Below are 13,726 nucleotides of genomic sequence, written 5' to 3'. Positions count from 1 at the left end.
GTTTAGGAAGTGATCCTAAACTTACTTGGTTAGAAACATAAATTATAGAAAATCTTATACAAGTTAGAGACCATTATGGTTTTTGTCACTCATGGTAGTTCTTGCATGTTAGGTGAGCAATCAGAATCTATATTGATATTTGATATACAAAAATATTTTATATATCTGCAAAAATAAAGCAGAATGCTAAAAATTTAACAATTATCTTTCTTATTCTCTGAATGTTTTGCCAGCTAGTGTACAGCCAACTCAAATCATGAGTAAGAAGGGCTTTTAAATGAATTTTGTGTATGCAACTAAAGATTTTTTTGAAGAACTCAGAGAATTACAAATAATTTTCAAGGGACTGGTTGCATTATGCACTTCATTGACAAAAATATTGAGGCTTCTTTCATAATAGTGCAAATGTGTGTGTGTGTGTGCAAACAGTAGTAATAATCATACACTTTTCATTCATTTATAATGTTGGGCATCATATAAATAGGGGTGGACCTTAGAAGAATAGGGAGGCATTACATTGAGTTTTGGAATATTGTTTAATTTAAATAATGTATAATTTAATTTGATTTCAACAAACAACATGTAAATCTTGTTTTTACCAAGAAACAGAGATAAATATAACACAGAATGTTATCAATGTAATTCTTTATATTAGTTAAGGAAGACTTAACATTTTTAACTACACGATAATTAAGATTGTAGAAATAATAGAAATCACAGAGAAGCAATACACACAAGAAATAATTATTTGAATCTCTCTACTTTGATAATATTTTGGTGTATATTATTTATGATATTTCCTCCATGATTTTACTCTCTGTCAAAGAAATGTGACTCTGCCATATCTACTCTTCAATACATTTTTGTCACAATTGTATTGAGCTAATATATATTTTGCATATACTTACATGTATATCTGATAATGTGGTGATAACATATCAGTTATCCACTTTTCAAAAAATTTTAAACTTTGTAATTACAATTATAATTATGTATAAAAGTAATATAATGTTTAATTGGCCAGTGATGCTTGGGATAATTATAAACAAATAGAAAATTCTAATCTAAGAATGATACACATATAATAACATATGTTATATGTAGCTTCATGTTCTTATGGAATAAGGTGAGATTCACTTTGGCTGGATAATAGATAGTACATTTCATATACCACTGTAAGGGTCATTTGAAACACAGCATCTGAAGTACATACTTTATACAGCTACTAATAGTTAAATACAAAATATTGGGAGATGACAGTGTCTCATGTCAGAAATACTGCTTACTTTCAGTAGAAAAATGTTGGCTTGTTAAACAATGTGTTAAAATACTTTACTAGTAAAATAGACCACTAGAGGAGAAATCAAACAATACATTGGATCTCTTCTTAGGGATTTGTCCACTTCCTTAAGTTTACTCCAATGAAGCTAGCTATAGTTAGGTGCTTTATAGTTACTCTCCTTTATCTTTTCAATGAGACATAGCTGCTTGGAGATGCTTGTGGAGAGAATAGCAACAATGTAAACACTAGCTAGGTGGCAGGCTTCAAATAGTCAGTGCAATGATAAATACATCAGTAGTTCTCAACATTGGTTGTGCATTAGAATTGGCTGCACCTGTTATCATTTGTAAAGGCCAGTTGCCTGGGTTCCTCCTGCCGGGGTTCTGATTTAATTAGTTTGGGAACTAGCCAAGATGTAGATATGTATTGAGAGCTGGGTTTTTCACTGGAAAACAGCTATATTTAATAACCTCAACTTTTCAAGTAAAAAAATAAAAATAATAATAAAGGAAACCTAAATCATATAACATTGGAGAACTCATGATTCGATAAGGATGAATGCAATTTAGAATATAGGTCTAATAAATCTTCTTTTTTATTTAGATAAATATGTAAAGTGCTAAAAACATAACCTTATATATTTCTTTTATATCACTAGTTAAAATGGCCACCTATAAGGTTTTATAATATGTTTGTGAGAATTTTATGTTAAAAGTCAAATTCAAAACATTCCAAGTAGCCCCCTTTCAATGATATAGTTAAATTATAAATTTATTTTGCTTCCTTAAATACCTGCTCCAGAAACCAACAACTTGAATTGACCCAATTATCTTGCCATAATTTTACCTGTCTCCATGTAAAGTTATCTTTAAAGTTAATTGTAGAGATGAGCTCCATAAGGTTTACTGAACTGTTCCCCCACTCTGCCCATCAAATGAGGTTCAATTACACCGAATAGGAGGAATAGGTATGTGTCTGGGTTGGTACCCAAGCAGATTACACTTGGGTAAGTCATCAATTGCTCTCTTGGCTTGTGCAAATGGTGGGCAAAAGTGTGCAAAATCGCTATCAGCTTTCAGTGAACTGGGAGGTCTTGCATTTGCTCAGTCACCTTGTCATTTACCTTTTTCCAGTGCCACTAGATGATTATAATGTGCTTAAAGAGCTCTGCTTCTAATTTTTTCTTTGAAAGAGAGATTCTCAATGGTGTAGAAGCAGGAGGAGGGTCTATCAGAATGACAAGAAAAAATATTTTTAAACCAACTCTATTGCCCTCTTTGTGAACACCTTCTTTATACTGAAATATCTCACCATTGTTTCATAGGCAGCTGCATTAGAAGGGGTAAGAAGATAACATTATATTATATTCAAATCTCTCTATCAATTCCAGTAACCAGCTTATTGAATGTGAATTCTGAAAGCACATTCCTGTATAATAGACTTGGGAGTTAGACAAGACCTGTCATTTTTAACAGTTTTTAAATATATATCTATATACTTAATTGATGCATAATAATTGTACATATTTATAGGATACCATAAGATGTTTCAGTACACTCATACAATGATAAAATAAGGGTAACTAACATATATGTCACCTCAAATATTTATCATTTTCTTATATTAATAACATTCAAAATCCCCTATTCTAGCAATTTTGAAAAATACAATATTGTTTTCTATAGTTACACTACCGTTAAACACTAGAACTGATTCCTCCTATCTATCTGTAATTTTGTATATGTTAACTAACCTCTCCGTAATCCCCTTTTCTTCTACCCTTCCATACTCTAGTAACTGCTACTCTATTCTCTACTTCTATGAAATCAACTTTTTTAACTTCCATATATGAGTAAGAACATGTGGTATTTACCTTTCTGTGCCTGACTGATTTCACCTAACATAACATTTAATGTTGCCATGATGACAGGCTTTTATTCTTTTTTATGGCTAAATAGTATTCCATTGTGTGTATGTGTGTATATATATATGTGTGTGTGTGTGTGTGTGTGTGTGTGTGTACCATATTTTCCTTATTAATGCATTGTTGGACACTGGATTATCTCCATATCTTGGCTATTGTGGACGGTGCTGCAATAAATACAGGAGTGCAGGTATCTCTTGATGTACTAATTTTCTTTCCTTTGAATATATGCCCAGCAGTGGGATTGCTGGATCATATGGTAGTTCTATTTTCAGTTTTTTGAGAAACCCCAGACAATAACTGTATTCTAGTTATTGTTTGAATTCCATGCTTCTCCATTCTTTAATGCAATAATGAAGAAAACAGTATTTACGTTTTAGGGCTGCCTTAACCACCAAATAAGTAACATATATAAAATGTTAGATTCACAGTATTTAGAATATGTTGGATCATGTCTTTTCTACTTCCTATCAAATTCTAGGGAAATTTATAAAGAATCCCCTAATCCCGGTTATGGGTGGAATGGAATCTTCCATGAATACTGTTGCATAACACAGGCAGGAAAAGGCCTTTAGAGACCATCAGTGATTGGGCCCACCTCCCAGTGTACAAGAGTGAAAGCATAGCTTGAGTGAGAGTTCAGGTCTTCTAAGTGTTATGACATTTAAATTTTTTTCTTGCAACTAGTATATTTTTATCTTTTATAAATATTTAGATGCAAGAAAGGCATTACCATATCCAAGTCTCCAACCTCTACTAAATAAAGTTCAAAATATTACATTAGAGAAATCGATCTGGATAGAGGTTCGTACAAACATGTTTTCATGGCCATAAGCTAAAGATACATCTAACTATTGTCTGGTTATTTTTAGTGCTATTGCATTATTTTAGTTCTAACAAAAAAATTGCATGGAAATAATAGGACTAAAGTTTCGAAAGTTGTATGGTTTTAGAATTGTAAAAACACAAAAAGTTATAAATATATATTCCTATGGTCAAGAATTAACTATTATCATATTTGTATAGTTGTTTCTAGTCTTTTAAAATAGATGATAGATAGATAGATAATAGATTGATAGATAGATACATAGATGTAGATATATCTAAATTCCCCTTTTATTATCACGCTAAACCCAAATCTCCTTCTCCCTTTTCAAATAATCCTTACCATGAGTGTAATTTAATCTCTTCTGGGAAAGGAGGGTAACAAGATGGTCAACTAGACACAGCCAGGAGGTGCTGCTCCAACTGAGAGAGACCAAAGTTTTGAGTTAGCCATTACATTAATAACTTGGACAGATCTTCAGAGAGAAGACACTGGAAATGGATGGAGATGCAGACACTGAGTTTAAGGAGAGAGGAATCTGGGAATCCTGCATGAGGTACCCAAACACTGAATCTTGTTCCTAACCTTGAAATATCCCTGAGGAATGAGTGAGCGAAGGGACTGTGGCACTGCCTATCCTCTCCACAGACCTCTGGGATTCTGGCTACAGGAGGCCCCATGTTCTCCATGGATGTTGGAGCTGACAGAGGGATTTTCCCAGAGAGTAAGCAGAGACATGGTTTCAGCCAGTGCAGAACCACGGGCCTCTGTGCATGGTGCAACTCTGGTGGAGTGTGGCCATAGGCTCCCATTCCCCAACCTTCTCCATCTTCCTCCAAGAAGCTCTAGCCCAGCTGACTGTTAGGCCAGGAGAGAGCAGAGTCAACTTCCTCATGGGACTGGGGCACATCTGTTCTCTAAGCCCTCTTGCCCTCTTGCCCTCCAGCCCATTTCAGGGTCCCTATCTGGCTGCCCTGCAGGAGTGTGGGCAGAGAACAGCCTCTGCTGCCCAGCCTTGGTGATTTGCTCTACCTGATTACTTTCCCGGTGGTCTGGGAGCACTTTGAATTCCCCAGCATACCCTGAACTCATCTGCAAGGGTCCAAAGGATGGATCTGTGAGCCAATACCAGCGTCCCAGGTCTGTGGCACATAGTTTGGGAATGCTGAGCCAATACCTATGGCTGGCACTCAAGCAGGAGAGGAGCGCACATTCTCAGAGCACTGAGAGGAGTGAGACGTGCAGGTTCGCGGGCTGGAATGGGAGCAGGGCATGTCTGCCTCTGCAGGGACTGCCTATTTCCCTCCTGTGGTCTCTGCCAAGGGATCCCTGCAGCCTGGACACCTAACAAAAGAAATGTGGGTGCAGTGTCAGTGATTGGAGGGGGCTTCTCAAGGCCTAGGGGCTGACCTGGTGAGGGCATCAGCTCTCTACCCCCTGTACCACAGAACATGGCTGCAAACATGGGGAAATACAAAGAAGCCACAGCTGAATAAAAGCCTATCTGCCATCTATTACTTTTTTTTTTTCCCCTCTTATCTCAGAAGTTAAGTAGGGTCGGGCCTGGTTAGTACTTGGATGAGAGACCGCCTGGAAATACTAGGTGCTGTAGATTTGTCTACAGCCTTACCACCCTGAATGCACCAGCTCTCATCTCACCCATTACTATTAAATGCCATCTACCGGATCATAGTCAAAACTATAATACCAAAAGTATTTTGCTAATATACCTCTCTGAAACCAAGGACAATAATTCAGCCACAAATGATCCTGGACAAAGCCCTGGGCTTCTGAAAACACGAAGAAATGAAGCCTACTGACTGTAATAAATATATGCCTCAGTTTAAGGGACACCAGTCCTCCTAGATGAGAAAGAATTAGTGCAAGAATTCCTAAAATGCCAGTCTCCCTCTACCTCCAAACAAGTTCACTAGCTTACCAGCAGTTGTTCTCAGCCAGTCTGAAATGACTGAAATGACATACATAGAATTCAGGATCTGGATGGCAAGGAAACTCATCGAGATTCAGGAGAAACTTGAAACCCAATCCGAGGAGTCTATGGAATCCAGTAAAATAATCCAAGAGTGGAAAGAAAAATTGCCATTTCAAGAAAGAAGCAAACGGAACTTCCAGAGCTATAAAACTAAAATATTTTTATAATACAATCAGTAATGTTAAAAGTAGAACAGATCGGATGAGGAAAGAAACTCAGAGCTCAAAGATCAGTTCTTTGAATCAAATCAGCCAGAAAAAAATTTAAAAAATTTAAAAATAAACAGAATTTTTGATATATATGGGATTTTGTAAAGAGACCAAATCTGACTCATTGGCATTCCTGAAAGAGAAGCAACTTGAAAAATATATTTGAGGATATAGGCCATGAAAATTTTACTAATTTTTCTAGAGATGTTGACATTCAAATTCAAGAAATACAGGTATTCCTGACTCCATACTATACAACAGGTCCATCCCCAGGCCACATAGATTCCCCAAGGTCAATGGAAAAAAATTCGTAAGGACAGTTAGAGAGAAGGATCATGTTACGTACAAAAGGAGTCCCAGCAAAAATCTTTAAAGACAAAAACAATTGGGATCCTATTTTCAGCATCCTTAAAGAAAAGGAATTCCAATTAAGAATTTCATATCCTGTGGACTAAGCTTTGTAAGTGAAGGAGAAATAAAATCTTTCTCAGACAAGCAAACATTGAGGGAAATTTTTTCAGCTAGGTCAGCCATACAAGAGGTCTTTAAGGGAAAATTAAGCCAGAAAACAAAACAGCAACACCTGCTACCACAAAAAGACACTTAGGAACATAGCCACAGGCAGTATAAAGCAGCTATATGAGTAAGTCTACATAACAACCATCTAACAACACAATGACAAGACCAAATTTGACATACCAATACTAATTATCAATGGAAATAGCCTAAACAGTTCCTTAAAATAAATAGAGGAGCAAGCTGGAGAAAAAACCAAGACCCACCAATCTGCTATCTTCAAGAGACCCATCTCAGACATATTGACACTGACACCCACAGGCTCAAAGTAAAGGGATAGAGAAAGATCTACCATGAAAATAGGGAAAAAAGAACAAGAGTTGCTATTCTTATATCAGATAAAGCAGACTATAAATCAATAAAAGTTAAGGACAAAGAAAGGCACTATAGAATGATAAAGTGATAATCCAACAAGAAGGCTTAGCTATTCTAAATATATACATGCCCAATAAAGGAATACCCAGATTCATAAAATGAGTTATTCTGGACCTGTGAAAACACTTAGAGAACCACACAATAATAATGGGAGACTTCAACTCCCCACTGACAGCATTAAACAGATCACTGAGGCAGAAAACTAACAAAGAAACTCTGGACTTAAACTTAGCACTTGACCGATTGAACCTAATAGTAATCTAAAGAACACTCTACTAAACTCCACAAAAAATACAGTCTTCTAATCTGCACACGAAACATATTCTAATATTGACTACATGCTCAACAATAAAGTGAGTCTCAATAAAATTATTTTCTAATTAAAATAATGCCAAACACACTCTTGGACCAAAGTGCAATAAAAATTGAAATCAATATCAAGATCTCCCAAAACTACACAAATACATGGAAATTAAACAACTTACTCCTGAATAATTGCATGAGTGAACACGAAAATTAAGGCAGAAATCAAAAAATTATTTGAAACTAAAAAACTAGTGACATAATTTACCAAACTCTCCAGAATGCAGCTAAAGTAATGTCAAGAGGAAAGTTTGTAACACTAAACACCATCAAGAAATTAGGAAGATCTGACATAAACAATCTAATTTGCACCTAAGGAAACTAGAAAAAAAGAACAAAGCTAGTAGAAGAAGAAAAACAACTAAAATTAGAGAAGAGCTGAAGAAAATTGAGATGTACAAATCCATACAAAAGATCAATGAAACCAAGAGTTTGTTTTTTGAAAAAAAAAAATAGCAGGAATAATAGACAACTAACTAAATTAAAAGAGAAGATTAAAATAAGGACAATCAGAAATGACAAAGATAACATTATAACCAATCCCTCAGAAATACAAAAGATCCTCGGAGAATAATATGAACAATTCTAATTACACAAGCTAAGAAATTTAGAGGAAATGGATAAATTCCTGAAAACACACAATCTCTCAAGATTAAATCAGGAAGAGATTGAAATCCTAAACAGACCAATATCAAGCTCTGAAATTGAATCAGTAATAAAAAATCTACCAACCAAAAAAAGCCCTGGAACAGATGGATTCACAGCTGAATTCTACCATACATAAAAAGAAGAGCTGGTCCAATCCTACAGAAACTGTTCCCAAAAATTGAGGAGGAGGAGCTCCTCTCTAACTTATTTTATGAAGCCAGCATCAGCCTGCAACCAAAGTCTGGAAGAGACACACACAAAAAAGAAAACTTCAGGCCAATACCCATGTGAATATAGATACAAAAATCTTCAACAAAATACTAGCAAAATGAATCTAGCAGCACATCAAAAAGTCAAATTCACCATGATCAAGTAGGCTTTATTCCTGGGATGCAAGGCTGGTTCAACCTACACAAATCAATGTATGTGATCCACCACATAAACAGAATAAAAAGCAAAAACCATATGATCATCTCAATAGGTACAGAAAAAGTTTTCCATAAAATCCAACATCTCTTCATGATAAAAACCTTCAACAGATGCAATATCAAAAGAACACATCTCAAAATAATTAGAGCCACCTATGACAAACCCACAGCTAACATCATACTGAACAGGCAAAAGCCAGAAGCATTCCCCCCAGAAACTAGAACAAGACAATGATGCCCATTCAACATAGTGCTGGAAGTCATAGCCAGGGCAATCAGGCAAGAGAAGGAAATGAAACGCCTCTAAATCGAAAAAGAAGTCAAATTATCTCTCTTCACCAAAAATATGATTCTATGACTGGAAAACCCTAAAGACCCTACCAAAGGGTCCTAGAAATGACATATGACTGTAGTAAAGTTTCAGGATACAAAATCAATTTAGAAATACCAGCAGCATTTCTATACACCAATAATATCCACGCTGAGAGTCAAATCAAGAACACAACCCCATTTACAATAGCCAGAAAGAAAATGAAATATCTCGGAATACATCTAACCAAAGAGATGAAAAATCTCTACAAGGAGAATTGTAAAATACTGCTGAAAGAAATCAGAGATGACGCAAATAAATGGAAAAACATTCCATGCTCATGGATTGGAAGAATCAATATCATTAAAATGGCAATACTGCTATTTTTATCAAACTATCAATGTTATTCTTCATTGAACCAGAAAAAAAATTCTGTAATTTATATAGAACCGAAAGAGGGCCCAAATACTAAAAGCAATTTTAAGCAAAAAGACCAAAACTGAGGCATCAACTACCCAACTTCAAGTTATATTATACGGCTATGGTAACCAAAACAGCATGCTACTGATACAAAAACAGATACATAAACCAATGGAACAGAATAGAAAACTCAGAAATAATGCCACACAACTACAATCATTTGATATTTTATAAAGTCATCAAAAACATGTAATGGAGAAAAGGACTCTGCATTCAATAAATGGTGCTGGCATAACTGGCTAGCCATATGCACAAGAATGAAACTGGACCCTAACCTTTTATTGTCTACAAAAATTATCCCATCATGTGTTAAAGATTTAAATAGAAGACCTTAGGCTATAAACTGCTATAAGCAAACCTAGGAAATCTCCTTCTCAACATTGGCCTTGGCAAATGATTTTTGGCTAAGTCCCCAAAAGTAACTGCAAGAAAAACAAAATTCACAAGTGGGATCTAATTAAACTAAAGAGCTTCCAGGGAGGCTGAGACAGAAGAATTACTTGAACCAGGGAGGTAGAGGTTGCAGTGAGTCAAGATCATGCCACTGCTCTCCAGCCTGGGTGACAGAGCGAGACTTCATCTCAAAAATAAAGGGGTGCTTCTGGACAGGAAAAGAAATTATTAACAGTGTAAACAGACAACCTACAGAATAGGAGAAAATGTTCACAAACTAGGCTTCTAACAAAGGTCTTATATTCAGAATTTATAAGAAACTGAAACCAACAAGCAAAAAGCAAATAACTCCATTAAAAATGGGCAAAATACATGAACAGACACTCCTTCAAAGAAGACTTACAAGTGGCCAACAACATGAGAAAATGCTAATTATCATTAATCACTATAGAAATGCAAATGCAAACCAGAATAAGACACCATCTCGCATCAGTCAGAATGGCATCATTGAAAAGTCAAAAAACAACAGATGCTGGCGACACTGCAGAGAAAAGGGAACACTTATGTACTGTTGGTGGGAGCATCAATTAGTTCATCCACTAAACCAGTGTGGAGATTTCACAAAGAACTTAAATGGAGCTACCATTCAACCCAGCACTCCCATTACTGTGTATGTGTCCAAATGAAAATAAATCATTCTATCTGAAGGACACACACACTTGCATGTTCATCACCACACTATTAACCATAGCAAAGACATGGAATCTACAGGTGCCCATTAATGGTGGACTGGGTAAAGAAAATATGGTACCTAAATACTATGGAATACCACACAGCCATAAAAAATAATGAAATCGCATTGTTTGTAGCAACATGGATGCAACTGGAGGCCATCATGCTAAGTGAATTAGTGCAAGAGCAGAAAGCAAAATTCCATGTGTTCTCACTTATAAGTGGGGGAAAAAAACATTGAGTACCACAGGGACATAAGTATGGGAACAATAGATAGTGCAGATTACTAGAGAGGGGGATCTGGGAGTTAAGCATGGGTGGAAAAACTACCTATTATGTACCATGCTCACTATCTGGGTGATGGGATTTGTACCCCAAACCTCAGCATTATTCAGTATACGCATGTAAAAAACCTGTACATATACTCCATTTATCTAAAATAAAAGTTGAAATTAAAAAAACCTCAACCTTTCCAATCTAGTTTTAAATTTTATATGCATATATATTATATGTATGAGTGTATGTGGCTGTAATCTTACATAATTTTATTATTGTTATGTGTGTTTTCATGTTAAGGTTACATAAATAGCTTCAAACTTCATCATCTCACATTTTATTTCACTCAATATTACATTTCAAAATCTCACTTATATATAGTTCATATTAATTTAAGTGAATCCTAATTATAGTGGTATGCAATTTTTCTATAGGCTTTTGCTCATCCTCATAATCAGATTATAATTTTATAAAGACAACTCTTTGCCTTAATAATCCAGATGCTATAGAATGACATTTGTTCCCATGTACCAGGTGGATTGTAGATGCTCTGTTAGTGCAAATGTATTTCACATTAAATTATCATCAAAAAGAGGAAAAGGATTAATTAATTTTAGGTGTGTATGAACACCTATGAAGGACCATATGAAGTTGTTATGAGCCATAATATTTTATGAATAGCAGATAGTTCTATAATGGGAGATAAATTCCTAAGCATTATTTTTGCCAGTCATTTAACAATACCAAGAGTGTTTCTCAGCAATACCTGTAGACTATATACCAGAAAGTATATACCATAGAGCAAATTTTGTGATTTACAAATTGGTTGTGAGGTATTGGTCAGTGCTATGAAGTTGTGACTGCAAAGTTTGTATTCGTATGTGTAGTTGATTCATACCTGATATAGTTTGGATACGTGTTCCCATCCAAACCTCATGTCGAATTATAATCTGCAATGTTAGAGGCAGGGCCTGGTGGGGGTGATTTGTTTATAGGGGTGGATTTCTCATGAGTAGTTTAGCACCGTCCTCTTTGTGCTGTTCTCATGATAGTGAATTCTCACAAGATCTGATAATTTAAAGCGTATGGCATCTCCCTGCTTCTTTCCTGCCTACTCAGGCCATGTGAGGTGTCTGCTACCCCTTTGCCTTCTGCCATGATGGTAAATTTCCTGAGACCTCCTGAGAAGTCAAGCAGATGCCAGCACCATGCTTCCTACACAGCTGTGAACTGCGTGAGCCAATTAAACATCTTTTCTTTGTGAATTACCCAGTCTTACGTATTTCTTTATAGCAATGCAAGAATGGCCAACACAATACCCTAGGAAACATATTTAAATATTAGGATTTAGTAGAGTGAACAAATCACGACATTTCCATAGCTATGGCAATACAGTAGTGGAATTTTATACTGACTAATATGTTAATCGTGTTAATCATCCTATACTGTTGTTTCATTTAAGATAACATTTTTTTCACATTTTTATCTCGTTCATTTCAAAATAAATTAATCGAAAATCAATATAATGCATATTTTGATGAGTTAAGAAAATGTAGGATAGAAAATTAACTTAAAGTTTGAGAGACTGTCTAAATGATGACATAAGTGAGTATACAGCATTTACTAGAGAAGCAGACCAATGATGAAGCCTTAAGTAGGAAGGCTATTAAGATGGGAATATATGAATGAATCATTGAAGGGTGACTTGTTCTTACAGAAGAAAAGAGACATCATAACTGCCTCAGCTTGGTTAACTCTTAGTCATCAAAGTAAATCAGATAATCAACATAAAGATAGCTTAAATAATCAGCAGCAGTAACTTTATAGAAGTTAATTCTATGATAATTACCAAATTCTGCTTTCAGATAACAAATTAATGAATTCATTGTATGAAAAAATATAACAAGCTTTCATCTAAAGAGCCTATTAGAGTCAATCCTAGGTCCTAAACCTAACAACTTCTTTACTTTGTTCTTGATACTCTTTTTTTATTCATTGTTTTATAGTACATGAGGATTTGGTTTCCAAGTTTTCTTTCTCATATGAAGATACTAATTGAGAGAATTAAATGAGGTAATATATAGGAACTCAGCACAATGTATATAAAAGTACTTAACCAACATACAAGTGTGTAACACATACAGGTGCAAAATTACTTAATTCAGGTTGAATAGCTATAACTTAATTACAAATTGTTTCAGGAATGATAGGGTAAGTATATAAATTCATACTAGTAGAATATGGTAATTTGGGATAACCTAGGTTGCCATGATGTAATTTTATTCCTTTGGGTGAGTTACTAAATTTCTTTGAGCATCAGTAACGTCATGTTTGATAATAACATGTTATTCTAAAAAGGATGAATAACTGTCAGTCTATGAGCTTTATCAGGCCTGTGAATATCTTTATTTTGTTTTGCTTTACTTTCTTTAGCACTCACAGTGTTTATTTTTTAAAATTAATTGCCAATTCTTAAAATGTGATTTCACATAGAATCACAATTTATGGCTCTTTCAAAACATTGAGTGAACTGGCCATATTGAGCTGCCATGTCTGTATGGCAGCAATTAACTGCAACCGAATAGAAGTTGTCCCTTCTCCAGGAGCATGAACTCTGCTCTTTGCCACAGTCTCTACCTCACCTTTTAGTAGGGCCACTTACCTGCTATTAGATCACCTGTTGGGTAATTTGCCTCTTTGAGTTTTCTTCTCTTGGTCTAAATCATGTCTGATGTTTCTATGAATGCTAACAGTATATGCCTAATAACTATGCACAAAAATGCTATTTTAAATGTTTGCTTATTCAGGTCCATTAAAAATGTTAAATATATTATTTTTAGTGCTCTGCTATTAAAACAAAGATAAAAATTACTAGGTAAAATTGGTAATAGATACTACGACAAAAATTTAG

The sequence above is a fragment of the Theropithecus gelada genome, chromosome 15 (assembly GCF_003255815.1).
Source record: "Theropithecus gelada isolate Dixy chromosome 15, Tgel_1.0, whole genome shotgun sequence".
Taxonomy (NCBI): Eukaryota; Metazoa; Chordata; class Mammalia; order Primates; family Cercopithecidae; genus Theropithecus; species Theropithecus gelada.
The sequence above is the reverse complement of the archived record's forward strand: the minus strand, read 5'-3'. Positions refer to the sequence as shown.